We start from the raw sequence: 14,644 nt of genomic DNA on the forward strand, positions 1-14,644 counted from the left end.
TTATTTTTACATAACTTCCAAATGTTGTATATCAGATTGGATGAAATAGAAACAGCAATAGCATTTAGCAAAATGGGAACTCTCCACCAGTCAATATTAGACACTGACGAATTTGTAACTGTTTTAGGAAAAATTGAACGTAAAGAGAGCCTTGCATATCCCGTAAATTATGTAAATTTAATTAAAATAGAGCAGTGTGTAGAGATTAAGGCATATATCAAAGAAAATCAGATAGTCTTTATCATCGAAGTTCCCTTGGTCAAAAAGGGAATATACGATTATTATCACGTCTTTCCTCTACCTATTACAAACAACCTAAATCAATCCGTCCTAATTATCCCAAAACAACCTTACCTTATTGCGAATGGTTCGAACACATTCTCACTCACCAAACGCTGCAAAGAGTTGGAGAGAGGCTTCTTTATTTGCTACGAAGAACACATTCCCCCAAGATCCATGGAGGATACCTGTGTGGCGGACTTAATGAAGTTTACTATGAATATTACCACCTGTTATCCTATCCTGGTGGAAGTGAAGACAATTAAAGTAGAGCCCATACAACCTAATCGATGGATTTTCTACTCTAAAGCCAACATCCTTTTGAAGACACGCTGTGGAAGTGAGATGAGCAGAATCTACATCAGAGGTACTTACCTGGCTGTGATCGATGATAACTGCGAACTAAAAATCGATGACGTCACACTGAGGCATCATAGTTCCGAAGCATCTCCAATACTATATCCCAAGTTACCTCTTATAAATTTTCCGGAAATCCCAACTTCAGCAGCAGCATCGCCCTGGAAGCCTATCAACTTGGATGAGGTCGACCTGCGACATCTCCAAGTGTTGTCGTACGCCCTAAAAAAAGCTGACAGTGTTGTGCTAAGTGAAAGTGATAAAAGTGTAAGTGCGGTAAATATAAATAGCATTAGTATAGGAACTCTATTTTTATATATAATCTTAGTTTTAACAATTTTTATCGGTATCTTCATAACTTTAAGAAGACGTCGAAATTCTCAGTCTTAAAAATCATCCCCTGAGAATTTCGAAGTTATGGAGGGAGGAGTTAAGCGTCCAGACTGCCTGGAGAATGCGCCACGTTGCACATTCACCAAGATAAGCTCATGAAGCGTCTAGACTGCCTAGAGAATGCGCTACGTTGCATAAGATAAGCCGTGATGAGATCAGACGCTTGGTCCCTTCCCATTAGTTTTTAAAGTAGTCTTAAGCTGAACTTCTTTTAGACAATACGTGTGTCTTATTCTAAATAAATAGTTTTAAATTCAATTAAATTGACTTTTTAAAAACAGTCCTCTCACCCCGGGTGATTTATCTAGATATCTTGCAATAAACAAAGTTCGTTAATTCAACACATGTGACACCGTGATTATAAACGGGTTGTTTTTCGTTTCCGATGTATAAATTCCATTATCCATGATAATAAAGTCTTTCTAATTAAAATTCGTGCACGTATCAAGTTTCTATGTTCCATCTGTAAACGGGATCCTATGCTAAGCCAATATTATTTTGACGAGTCGTTGACAGTGGTTTACAGTTGATGAAACAGACGCACACATTGATGGATTTTAAAGTAAATGTACACACACACATTTACGATTTGCGTGTCGGTACGTCACACGTATGAGTCAGGGGTGTCAATGTTTGAATGAGTGAGTGAGGGAGCGGGTGGCCCATTTTCACCCTGTGAAATAATAGGATACGAAAACATCGGAGGCAGAACATAATCCTCGTACGGAGGTTGAACGGAATGGAAACAGGAATATGAAATGCGTGAAAGGGACGCGGCCCACGTGCGTGGCGGAAGGGTTACCGATGTTTATCTTTAGGCGGTAAATCAAAATCGATGCTCATCTCGCGCCCCGTCTTAGAATTAGTGATAATCAGATTTTACTGGAATATCTCAGCTTGCACTCGGAAATGTAGCCTATTTTAAGTACTTACTTACACCGATTACTGACAATTCAGTGACACGGTCGAAAGAATGAGAAAATCAGTGAATCGTGCGGACCCGTCCAAATAATTAAAATACGTCCATTTTTATTTTATATTTTTTTCTGCTGGCAACCCTAATGTTTTGGAGACTGCTATGAAAATGACGTGTTGATAATAATTAAAGGTTCCGTACTGTCGCTACTCGGATGTATGCGGGGATAATGTGAGGCATTATAACATTACTGTGGGGTATAAAGCTTTACATTTTGATTGAATTCTGCGACTGAAATTAAGTAAGGATTTGCCTGTTTATGTTAAGGGCGGGGTATGATGGATCAGTCAATTTGCGAGGTTTGTCTGTTCACGCCTTTGTTCGCTTTCAACACGCAGTGATGTTTGTGCCGACATTATTATTCACATTAATAATTTGATAGGGATTCATAGCGTAATGTTAATTAATCTGTAGAACGATACAATAAATCTGAATCAATGAGCTTTTCAACCTATCCGTACTGATACTGCTATGTTATTGCATGAAAAACTTGGCATTAACAGACTGCTATTATCCTAAGCATGTTTTTTTTCCACTCGCACCACTGTGGAGCATTTATCGAAAGGCAAAAAGTGATTCGCATATAGACAATCATTGAATCGAGAGGCTGTAGTTTTTATTTCCGCACTCTACATACGATAGGCGATAAAGAGCAGCGGAGTCGGCAATCATAGCAATTTCTTGCTATCCACGGCCGCGTTTACAATTTTAATGGTTAAAACATCAGCCAGCAATTGCGGGTAATCAAACAAATTGCCGTTGCACCTTATAAGGAAATCGCAACGATCACCGAGTGGCAACAATAATTAAACGCCCAAGCCGTGCGCGACCACTCGCCGCTCCACAGTTTCGCGATTCAACTGTTTCAAGACCTAGTTAGTGTAAGACGTCTTCTAATTACATTATTACTTGGACATATACATCAACAGTCTGGTCAGTTCTACTACTGACAGGCCTTCGATTATCATTCGTAGGCAGGTCTGTGGAGTAGTCCACTAAGTTGCTCCACTGCTCGTGTTTACATCCTACATCTTACTTGAACCTAGACTTTGAAATCAAAATATGACTTTTCTTTAAATCTAAAAAATGAGTCAATCGATACTTAGGCAGCAGGGTATAGTCCAAAAGTGAATTAATTAAATCAAATGATGAACTACCGATAAACTACCACGCGTGATCTTCGCTTACATATTACTGGGTGTCATAACTATAGATTTAGATTTTTTCACATCGTAAAGTCATAAGTCAACTAATGAGGTGGTTAGTTATTTCCGACCCTAAGTAAATAGCCCTCCCGACCCGTGGTACAACTGCGATGTCCAACTGGTTGTACTACGGAGAAGTAAAGTTACCCATCAACTGGTTGTTCTATGGGGAAACATAATAAAAGCTGCATCGACCTATTAGATTACTATAAAGACAGTGATTGGTAAACCGGTTATTTTAAGCAATATAACATTGTTACAAAACTGTTTAATAATTACAAACCGTGATCCGTTATATTATATTTTTTTTAAATTGGTATATTTTATTATCAAAATGCAAGCACATTCTTAGCTGCAGTTACAACCGATAAATAATAAAAAGCAAGAGCATAATCCTCTTATAATTTGCATATAACTTGATGCCTTGGGACATCATTATACTGGTAATGAGTGACACAGTCTAATTTTACTATGCTGAATGCACTTGAAGATTTGCAATTATGAATAAAACAGCATTTAATGAGGTAACATTGGGTTTTATATGACGGTAGTTTTTACTGATTATTGTTCCATAGTTGATACTTATAACCAGTATCAAGTGGCAAAGTAGTATGAAAACACATTGAGAGTCGATGTGATCATAGTAGTTCAGTATTATATCGCCTAATGACAGATACATAATGGTCGGTCAGTCTTGCTTGATACTCTAACGATTAATGATATACTTGTATACTTAAATCTATAAAGGTTTTCTAATAACTGACAGGATTACAATGTAATGAATCTTTCGTCGCAAAACTTGTTCCAAAACTTGGATCATCATACCCTTTAAAAAGTAATATGATTAGATTGACATATTTATTTTGTCTATTTCTAGCTGTATATCTTTAACGTGGAAGAGATATATATATCTCTCATCTCTTTCACGCTAGGCGATGTACTTTATCTTTGTCCTGCTTTTATTCTAATCATGTTACGTTTTAAGGGCTATAAATTGTCGCTGATGTCGCTAACTGACTATATCTGATTTATTTGTCAAATCTGATTGCACCTTTTGTTATTGTCCATAAGACACAATTTTTTTTAGCAAAATACTGCAGTTAAGTCAGTTTGCAAAATCAGCCATAAAATAAGCTCAACACGGCTACTCAGCTAATGCTAACATACTTTTGAATTTGAACATGACTTAGTCTTCTACCACAATTCCTCACTGTTAATCGGATAATACGTATAATCTCAAATTCAAACGAATTATATAATGTATAGTGAATCATGCTAACTATGTCATCATCATCTTGTCGGTGTAGCATTCTCCATTCTTGTTTATCAAAGGCCAATGGACGTTCGCCTTTTCTATAACTTGTTCCATGTAACCTCTCCGTGATCTTCCCCATTCTCTCTTTCCTTCTAGCTTCCCTTCTGCGTTGTCTTTAGTAAGTTCGTCGTGTATTATTAAGCTTACTATTTACTGGTAATAAAACAGTTTTCAAAATGTCGGGTTCTTTTATATCAAACTATGTCACCAACGAAGTCAACTCAAGGATCGCAAACATCAGTGTCACTGTCAACTTAAAAACACCTGCGTATAAAAGTCGCGTGCGCAACGACAAAGCTTATTACGAGTTACGAGTCGCTCCATTACGACTTACTAGTCTTACGAACAGACAATCAATTAACTACAAACCGTTTGTAATCGCCATTTTATTTGCAAACGTAATTGCCGTGACGATATTTGCAGCCATACTCGGAGATATGCTTTGATAGCAAAACTATAAAATTAATAAATATACGCAATTACAGAATTAGCACTCGTCTAATTGAATTTTGCTTTTGAATTGTTCTAGTAAAATTAATAGAGCGTAGAACGTTATTTTATAATATACTCCTATAATTGAGTTACGAACTTCTTTAAACAATATGTGATAAAATAGATAATTTTATTGGAATAACCGAATGGGTTTTTTGTATACTTACTCTTCACGTATTTATTTGACTGTACAGAGATAAGGTGGAATTGCTGTCATTATCATTGGCTAAGAATCCTAATTTATCACATAGCAAAGGCACAGCCTAACTGGGTTAAATATTTGTTCTGTCAAAATTCACAATTATTATTTACGAGTACACTACCTGAGCCTATACCGCACCCGCATTCTCGTTCTTTACTCCTCTCCCGATGTTCTGAATGCCAAACATCCGAATCTCGCATTCCATTCATACTGTACAAGAGCTATGTTTGTGCCTTCACGGTAATGTGCCAGTGACATGTGTAGGTAGGATTTTGCTTTGCTTCGGTGCTTTTGATTATTAGAAACGGCTATCAAAGTTATTAAACTTATAACCGTAGTCGTTTATGAGCAAATTACCGTTTTGATGCGTTCCATCTGACCTTGGTATTACAGAACCCCTGGCTATTGACCATTGTACTTAGTATCGGCTTCCTTACTACTCCAGATGCAGCAGCTAAATAAGAAGCGAGCAGAGTTTGGTGAAGTATGTCCTTCCAGTACACGAGGTGGCAACGCTGTGACAGAAACAGAGAGATACATAGACCTTGTACCAAAGCTGTTTTTGCCATTAAAATATTTGGACAAATTATTAAGTTATGACATCTGCAAAGCAGCAAAAACAGCAAATATAAACCTACCAAGCAGCACCTTTAGTTACCATAATAAAATGCGTGAATAATGATTCGATTTGACTGGCCCTTAATATATTATACTCATAACTTACTCTACACTACAAAGGTAATAAAAATAGATCCAGTAACACAATTGCATTTATATCGGCTTATGGGTCATGACTTCTAGATGTCGCGAGTCACAATAAAGTTTCCTTATTGTCAAATCGCCTGAGGGCTTACTAATTACCATAACTCACTCTATTAGCGTGTGTACAGGTTATAAGAGCTGAATCGCTTTTTTTGTACAGTTCAAGCAATAAACATTTCTCGTGTGTCATAATAACGTATTCCGCGAAGCATTTCCATACAGACATTAGCTATAAAGTGTTTAATTCCCATCGTTTTGTGTGTCTTCTGGAACGACGTTTACAATTATAATGCTGTTGGAACCACTTATGACATTACTCACACCTCGTAGTCATCATGGGGGATTCATTTGTTTTTTGCCCGGGGAAAGGCAAAGCGGAGGAATTTCTTTTAATTAGCAATACCGGTGTCCGCGCGGCGGTGGCGGGCGGCGTGGCGCGACGCGCCGGTGGCGGCAACATTGTTCACGTACTTCTCTATGTTGTGTTTTTATTAAATGCAGACTTCATGTTTATTATGTTGTTTTGATTAAAATAATTGCGTTACTTTGTACATTAAATTGCTTCTAAGCTATTATTTCAAACGCACCATCATTATGACCGGATTCCACTACTCATGTTTACAACTTCATCTCTGTCTAATCCAACATGTTTCTGTCAAATTCAGCAAACTCGTGGTCCATATCTAATCAAATACTCTAACAGATTTATCGACCAATTTGTAAAAACGTCTCGATCGCCCTGGGCATTCCACATTAGTTGGATCTCTGGTCCGATCGATCAACACAGAAATTACATGTTTCATTCTTCCGTAACAGAGTCTTGGTTATCGAATCGACGACATGTAATAACCCCGTATCATCAAACGTGTCGTCTGCACCAACAAAGATTAATTTGACAATTAAAACTGGCCCACTATTTGTGATGCAATTCCAAACTCGATGAAACCATTATTACATGTAATTTTGCCGTATTTTTCTTGCCGCATGTAAAGGTGTCTTATTAGAATTCTTATAAATCGCTTTATCAACGTCGATAATGGAAACCGATTTTTTTAAAGAGGTCCTGACGTGTATAAATGTGAAGTAAAAGTTATGCAAAATCTACAGTCTACTTACGAGTTCTACATGTTAAAAATGTGTGGTAAAGAAATGAAAAATGTGTATCATCGTGTAGACAGGCGGCTAATAGAGCGGCAGCTGCTGGTTTCGCCACTGACAGATAATCTCCCTTTTGTGCAAGTTATTAATAAAAATATGATTGGATATGTCTGATATCTTCGATAGTTAATAATGTAACAAAGGCTATGATTCCTTTGTGCATATTCACGGTTGAACTGATTCTTATTGTGGTACGCTCTCAGGTTGAGAGCAATTTTTAATAAAAAGGAAACGTTACTTGTTGTGATTTGAAATGTATCGGTTCGAAACGAATGATATATCCTATTCAGATACTCAAAAATATCTTTATTTACTAGGTAACATAGTTACACTTTGAATTGTAATTTTTTACGTAATGAACGTCTCATCCGCTTCAAACTACTTACAGTTTCTCATAACATGTTTAGCCAGGGAAAAGAAACTGCAAGAAAAACCTCGGCACAGTGCCCTAGGACCTAGACGTTCTAAACAAAAGCATATTTTTATACAATTTAGTACTAATTTGGCTGCGTAATATCGGTTCATAGACAGTTAATCCCATGAATTCATATCTTCTAAATAATCACCAACTTTAAATAACCTTTTTTACGTACAAAGCTTTTATTTCATTACTGCCTTTAAAGGTAAATTCTGAATGTAATGAAAACGTGTATTTACATTGCCCTTTAAAAAATTTAATGATCTTATGCAATCGAGTGATGTGTATAGCAAGTTTATATTTATTTCAGGTACTTATTAACATAAAAAATGCTGTTCACATATTTTCTCCAAACAACCTATATATTTTTTTGCATACTTCAGTTTTTATAGATATAGGTATTGTGATGCCAAAGTTAAAATACTAATTTCTTTAAATTTATTTCAAGTGACGTCTTAGGTCCCAATTTGTGAATCACCCGAATGGCTCGCTTTTGCAGACCAAAAATGCTATTGGCATCTGCAGCATGACCCCACAGCAAGATACCATACGACATTAGGCTGTGGAAGTAGGCAAAGTAAACTAATTACGCGGTTTCTACATCGGTTATAAAACTTTTTTTTTGTCCGCAAATGGTTCTAAGCTGAGCCTTTTGGACAACTTATCAATATGAGGACTCCATTGTAGCTTAGCGTCCAAAGTAATTCCCAAAAAAAACACAGCAGTATCCGCGAGATTCAGTTCCTTTTTTTTTTGAAGTCTTATACAATTATTTTATATTGAAATTGCATGTTTTTAGAAATGTTTCATTCAAAAATATAATCTACATAATTGTGGTATTTACCTAGGTATAAAATTTTGTACCTTCTACTTCCACTAAACTAAAAGAAAGTCATCAATCCTACACATTCCTCCAAATAGTTTCCTCATAAAATCCACATAATAAGGTCTATGAGTATGACACATCGCAGTACCCACACGTCTATTTATCCCGGATAAAACTGTATCCCGGTCAATTTACGAGTAATTAAGCCTGACCCTCTTTCACTTCGGGGGAGAAGTTTTATTTCGCGCGAATTTACTCCGGGATGGCTAAACTCGTATTGGCTAGCGTGGTGTTAAGAAATCCCAGTTACCCGGCTTGATTAATGTCTGTTCTGTGGGAAATTTGGACTGGCTGTCGTTTTGTTTGTGAAGAATGGTATTCTAGGTTTACGATGCTGTGTTTAATATTTTTTCAACATAAATCTGGCGATGAATCAGCGTACCTACCTACCGTACCTATAACAGATAACGTTTGGTCAGTTTGTACGCTATACAGCAGGAGCATATACACATTACTTATAAAATAAAATTTTGATTGAACCATCTTCTTTACACGTTCTTCGCGAAGACCCTCCCAGTAAAACAAGTTGCAAGTACAAAGCTAAAGTGGGCAATACGCGCGTCTTGTTATAGGGTAAAGTCCCTTACCGGCTGCCTATAACTTCTCAAATTGCGTTCATAAGTAAGGGACGCGGATTAGCGTGTGCTAGGGCAAATATTTTATTACAGTCCAAATCTCCAGCCCTCAGCATTTTATTGTTCATAAGGCTCGTCCGAGCCAAATGAAAGAGTTTATGGCGAAGACGTAAGACTCTCAGTGTTGCCACTGCAGGGGAGATCGCCCCATTTTTGGGAAAAAAGCGGTTTTAAGTTTCTAACATGTGGAAAAATTGGTTATTTCATGTTATTTTTTTAAATTATTCCCTTGGGGAGAGCTTGCGATAATGTGTTTTTTTTTTTTAATAAATTGATGCTCGTGTGGTCACCATTTGCAAAAGGGAGGGAAGTATTATTAGTTACCTCTACTATTCTACTTTTTCAGTTTGTTTCAATTTAGTAATTATTTATAAAGAAAATGTGTTAAACATTATTTGGGCTATTCAAGCTTCAATATTTTTTTTATTTTTTTTTGCATTTTGTAATAAGTTTTAAAAAGCAGACTATAGTAAAAAATATTCCCCTATCGAGTCGCCCTGCACTACTCTAATTGGCGTGTTGTATCCTGACACAGAGTATCCCCATCAACTGTTGACACAAGTTATTGACCGTTCGCATTTTGTCGGCGATTGTGTATTACAGTATTACTGTTATTGATTGTACTCCATACGTGACCTGTGTGCGCGAGTGTACGTCTTTACGACGTCTCAAGACACGTCCGGGAAGCAGTGAAAATGTTGTCAAAGTTGTATTAGGTACTTGTCTGATAGATCCGGAGGTTAATGGTGACAAAATAACACAATTATTATTAAAGAAACTTATTTTTATTGATTCCGTGTTTTATCGCCAGGAAAGTTAAACAAGTATGGATAAAAATGTGTTTCTTTTCAAGCAGAGGTGCACAACAGCATAAAATCTGACTTGACCCGCCTTATAGTGGAAGGAAAAAGATGTTTAAACGCCCTATTCTGCCTGCGGTACAGCAAATGAGCCAAATGATTTCACGTACAGCCAACAAAAATGATGAGAGACCACTATTTCTGATTGTGTGTTTTGTAGATTACAAGGCAAACTAAACAAATCGTAGCTGTCATCTCTCTATTGACATGATCATAGCAATTCTCCGTTCTGCGATGTCATTCCCCGACGCGAGGATATCTGACGAAACATTTATCGTGGACTCGGCAGACAGTTATTTTGGCCAATCGCATATGCCATTCGTATACTCACCGTACAATTATGTGTTTATTGTAAACGCTACGATTGCCGGCCGGCTGTAATTTGCTTTTAATTCGCCTTGTTTCGTATCATTTTCGAGTTTCTTCGTTTTGCCGGCCGTTGGAGATTTGTGGGTTTACATTATACTCATACTTTGGAGACGTCATTCGGTTTCTTTTTTTTGTAACTTCCAATCCAGTTCTTTTTTCAATTATTTAACGGAATGTTGCAGTCACCGTAAAACGCAACTCCCACGTGATTACTCGAATCGCTACTTTGTATTGCATTTATTATCGTCGTATTTATCCTCCAGTACTTAATGTATCTAATAAATTATTCCTTTCGTGTGATTTACGGCTCTTTATAGCAATCTTAAGGTTTCCAGTTAAAACCTATCGAGTTGTAAAGTCTAGGAGGCTCACTAACAAAATATATTTAATGTCTAGATCGTGTCGTAAAATGGGGTATATATAACTATTATTTCTTGCTTTACGACAGTAACAAAACTTTAATAATATACTTGAGGCTTTTATTTTGTTTTTCCATAAGTGGCGACTCCCCGTGTTTCTGTGTTCGCGGGTCGAGGGAACATGCTCGACATTTATGAACTCGCAGAGTTAAAAAGATGCTTAAAGCTTAAAATGAAGCGTTAAAATTATTGAAATAATTGGTTGTAACTTGTAACAGAGGGCTTGTGCAAATGCTTATTGAATTAAAGGTTTGTGGACATGCAATTATTGCGCTTAAATTGTACGTTTGAATCGAGCAATTAAAGAAACAGATGTTTCTAAATTGTTACATTTTTAACCCGCTTCAATTAAAAAGAAAGCTTATACAGGTAAAGAGTTTAATTGTGAAACTCAATAGTTCGAACATTTTGAATTAGGTATGTAATAGTTTGAATCGCTAATCGTTATGAGAATGCGTATAGGTTTATTTTTAGAAAATTGACCTACTGTTCCACTCAAGTTCTTTTTTTAAATTTTCCTTCACATCTTCTATTAATATATGGTATCCACCTTTGATAGGTCCTGCGAACATTTTAATGCGTGCGAAGCCTAGAGTGGCGAAGAATTTATAAAATCAGAGGAGTGGGCAATAAGCGACATGAGGCTACATTGTCAGTCAGGGCGCTCGTTCTTTTCGCTTTATAGCCAATCATTTATGCGGAGTGCCCAGTCCCGCTCGTTTGGTCATTTTGTAATCTGCCCGCAATAAAACTCAATGGTTATTATGTCTGTTCCATTATCTTTTGACTTGCGAATGTAAACGTCCTTTGTTACAATTTGTTAGGCTTCAATTAATTTACCTCGTTATTATCAGGCTTTGATTGCCCTTGCAAATTTCGGACAAGCTTCTGTTTCAGTCAGTATAAAATAAAAAGAAACTATGGACACTGACCGAGCTGAACACCTTTTTTGTAAACAAAAAACGTTCGTCCACAGTTTGCGGTTATGATTGCGTTTATCCCAGCCTCCTTTAAACACATAAGTGATATAATTGGGGTCCCGATTCTATCGATTCTAATTCGAAATAATGGCCGGTAATTTGGTGCGATCATTTGTCGAGGACAGTCGATATTCGATCAATAAATCGATGAAAATCGATATAATAGCGGTTCGAAATCGACGTTTCATTTCTTTAAATGCCTGATCAGTGGATTCGCTTAATAATAGTCATAATGGTAAACGATGAGCATTTTGTCGGTTACGGACCCGCATTTCGAGGGATCAAAGCCGTTTGGAGTTTTTCGATGTTTTTAATTCGTCTAATAGTTTGTAAACAATAGTAATAAAAGCTGTATTTCTAATCCCTCCGTCCTTTTTTCGCCTCTATGACTCTGATTCCGAAATGTAAACATTAATTCGCTACGAAGGGAACATCATAGAATTGCAAAACTTAGATCATAAAATTCACCTGTTTTCAATTCAAAATCCAACTGACCGTCCCAATTAGAAAGAGACACCACTATAAGTGGAGTCACTAGTGGGAATGAGACGGGTGGGAGGGTTTCCGGACCGCAGGTTATGAGATTTAACACGTATTTGGTTAATTAGTAAGCGCGGTTGCTCTGCGGTTGCCCTTCCCGGTTTATTCCCGGGATTGTAAATATAATTTTTGGTTTAGTGACCCGATTGTGGTTTCGGACGCAACCACCACACCACCCTTTCGGTAACGTTTTAACCATTGTATGCTTTGTTGGCCGTTTTTCATATGCGTTACTGTTCGGATTGAATATTACATTTAAAATGAGTGTTTAAAAAACAATTTATTTACTACTGTCACATGAAGTTACATCGAAGTAGCACTCTACATTATATTAAAATGTAGTTCTTAAAGTTTTTTTTTCAAAAGAATGCAATTTAACCACTAATTTAAGAGGCACGCTCTTGTCGGTGTAGCATTCTCCATGCTACTTTTTTAGGGAAAAATAGGGCAGTGGTTTCCCTCTTGCGTTTCACCCCGCAGTACCTTGTTTGGCGCGAGTGGGATGATGGCGCCCAGAGTAGTCTATTACAAAGCAGCACTAGAACTCCTGTCCTCCGCCTCTGAATAGTACTGACAGTTACTGCTGCCCTCTGTCAGGTTCCAGGTTACAGTCCCCGCGACTTGCCCCTTCCGTCCTGCAGTGCCGTACCGATGTCTCCCATCTCCGCCTCTACAATCGTTGAGGTCTTCACCCTGGGCAAGGGTTCTACATTATACTCCGTGGGTCTGGGTCCCTATCCGAACTCAGCCACCATGATATGATAATTAATAACAGTTTTACAAAATAAGAATATCTTAAGCACTAATAAATTAATAATATGACATGTGAATCTTGTCTTAGCTTTAAGCGATAAGGCCGCCATTTGCCATGTACTTAGTTAATTATTATTTTTTATTTTGGTGTAATAAAGTGTATTTGTATTGTATTGAATGCCAAACTATACGAATACAAAACATATTTACAGTCCAAGCATTCCCAAAGTGCGTACCTAAATCAATGTAACTTGTGATAATAAATACAAAGTGTACGCGTGGCTCAGAAGATAACTGTCCCGTTTGACTGAACAAATACACCCTACAATTAAACAAGCACCATTGGTCATCATGTTTGTTTGTTTGTCTCCGAGTTTAACGAGGGTTTCCAACTGGTGTTAGGCGGTTTATTCTGGATAAACTAAATCAAAACGGTATGAAAATACTTCATTCATACGTGTATATCACACACACACCCGTAACAGCCTCCGTGGTCTAGTGGTTCGAGCGTTAGGCTCACGATCTGGAGGTCCGGGTTCGGTTCCCGATGGGGACATTGTCGAAATCACTTTGTGAGACTGTCCTTTGTTTGGTATGGACTTTTCAGGCTTGAATCACCTGATTGTCCGAAAAAGTAAGATGATTCCGTGCTTCGGAGGGCACGTTAAGCCGTTGGTCCCGGCTATTAGCCGTAGAAACACCTCCACCAACCCGCATTGGAGCAGCGTGGTGGAGTATGCTCCGTACCCCCTGCGGTTGATTGAGGGGAGGCCTGTGCCCAGAAGTGGAACCTATATAGGCTCTTTATGTATGTGTGTACGTGTAAATACCTAAGTTTGTTATCTATTATATGTTAACATAAAACTCAATGAGGTGTGTCTTAGTTCATCTCGCGATGGATGTATCTCTGACTACCCTAATAGTGATATAGTCGTGAGCTTATGTTATATTATACATAATGCTTTATAATGCGTTCTCAATGGTTAAATCTTAATATTAAATTTTAAAAAAGTAATTACATACATACATAAACTCACGCCTATTTCCCAACGAAGTAAAGAGAGATTATGGAATTCCATTTGCTTCGATCCATGCCATTCTATTAGATTCCATTTGCTTTGCGTTGAAAAAAAAGTTATTAAAATATGTTTTATTAATATTAACACAAACTCAACACATAATCACGGGGAAAGCGCAAGGAATTATAATTGAAAATGCCGTAACAAAACAGGTAGCTAATCGTGTAACAAAGCATCACATGTTTAATACTCAGCAAACGCAAAATCCTTTGTAAAACGCTGCCACAATGGAAAAGGGTGTTCCTTTAACGGTCCAGTCGTTAATTCGTGTATAATTCGACACCTTGTTAATTGTTTCCGACGCCCCAGTCCGTTTGGTGACCTCAGGTGGGGACAGAAAAACCTCCCAGAAACCTCCTCTGACTCCCTCCCCCCAAGGGGTCATTTTAAGAATATTTGCCCAACACCCCCTGTGTTTACACGGGTTGTTTGTGGTACCCAGAAAACAATAGTCTCGAAATTCATTGCTCATTTTATTATTGTTGATACACCGTTTTACGGGCTATTCGATTATTGGAACGGGTAATAAAATAATAATACTGGGCATTAATTGGGTTTTACCTGAA

General features: G+C 37.5%; 1 protein-coding gene across 5 annotated transcripts in view; it reads left to right on the top strand.

Moving 5' to 3' along the window:
• LOC126368009 (dachshund homolog 2) overlaps positions 1-14,644 on the top strand; it is a 159,727-nt gene that overhangs the window by 65,372 nt on the left and 79,711 nt on the right. The window lies entirely within an intron of this gene.

Source organism: Pectinophora gossypiella, chromosome 7 (genome assembly GCF_024362695.1).
Source record: "Pectinophora gossypiella chromosome 7, ilPecGoss1.1, whole genome shotgun sequence".
NCBI lineage: Eukaryota > Metazoa > Arthropoda > Insecta > Lepidoptera > Gelechiidae > Pectinophora > Pectinophora gossypiella.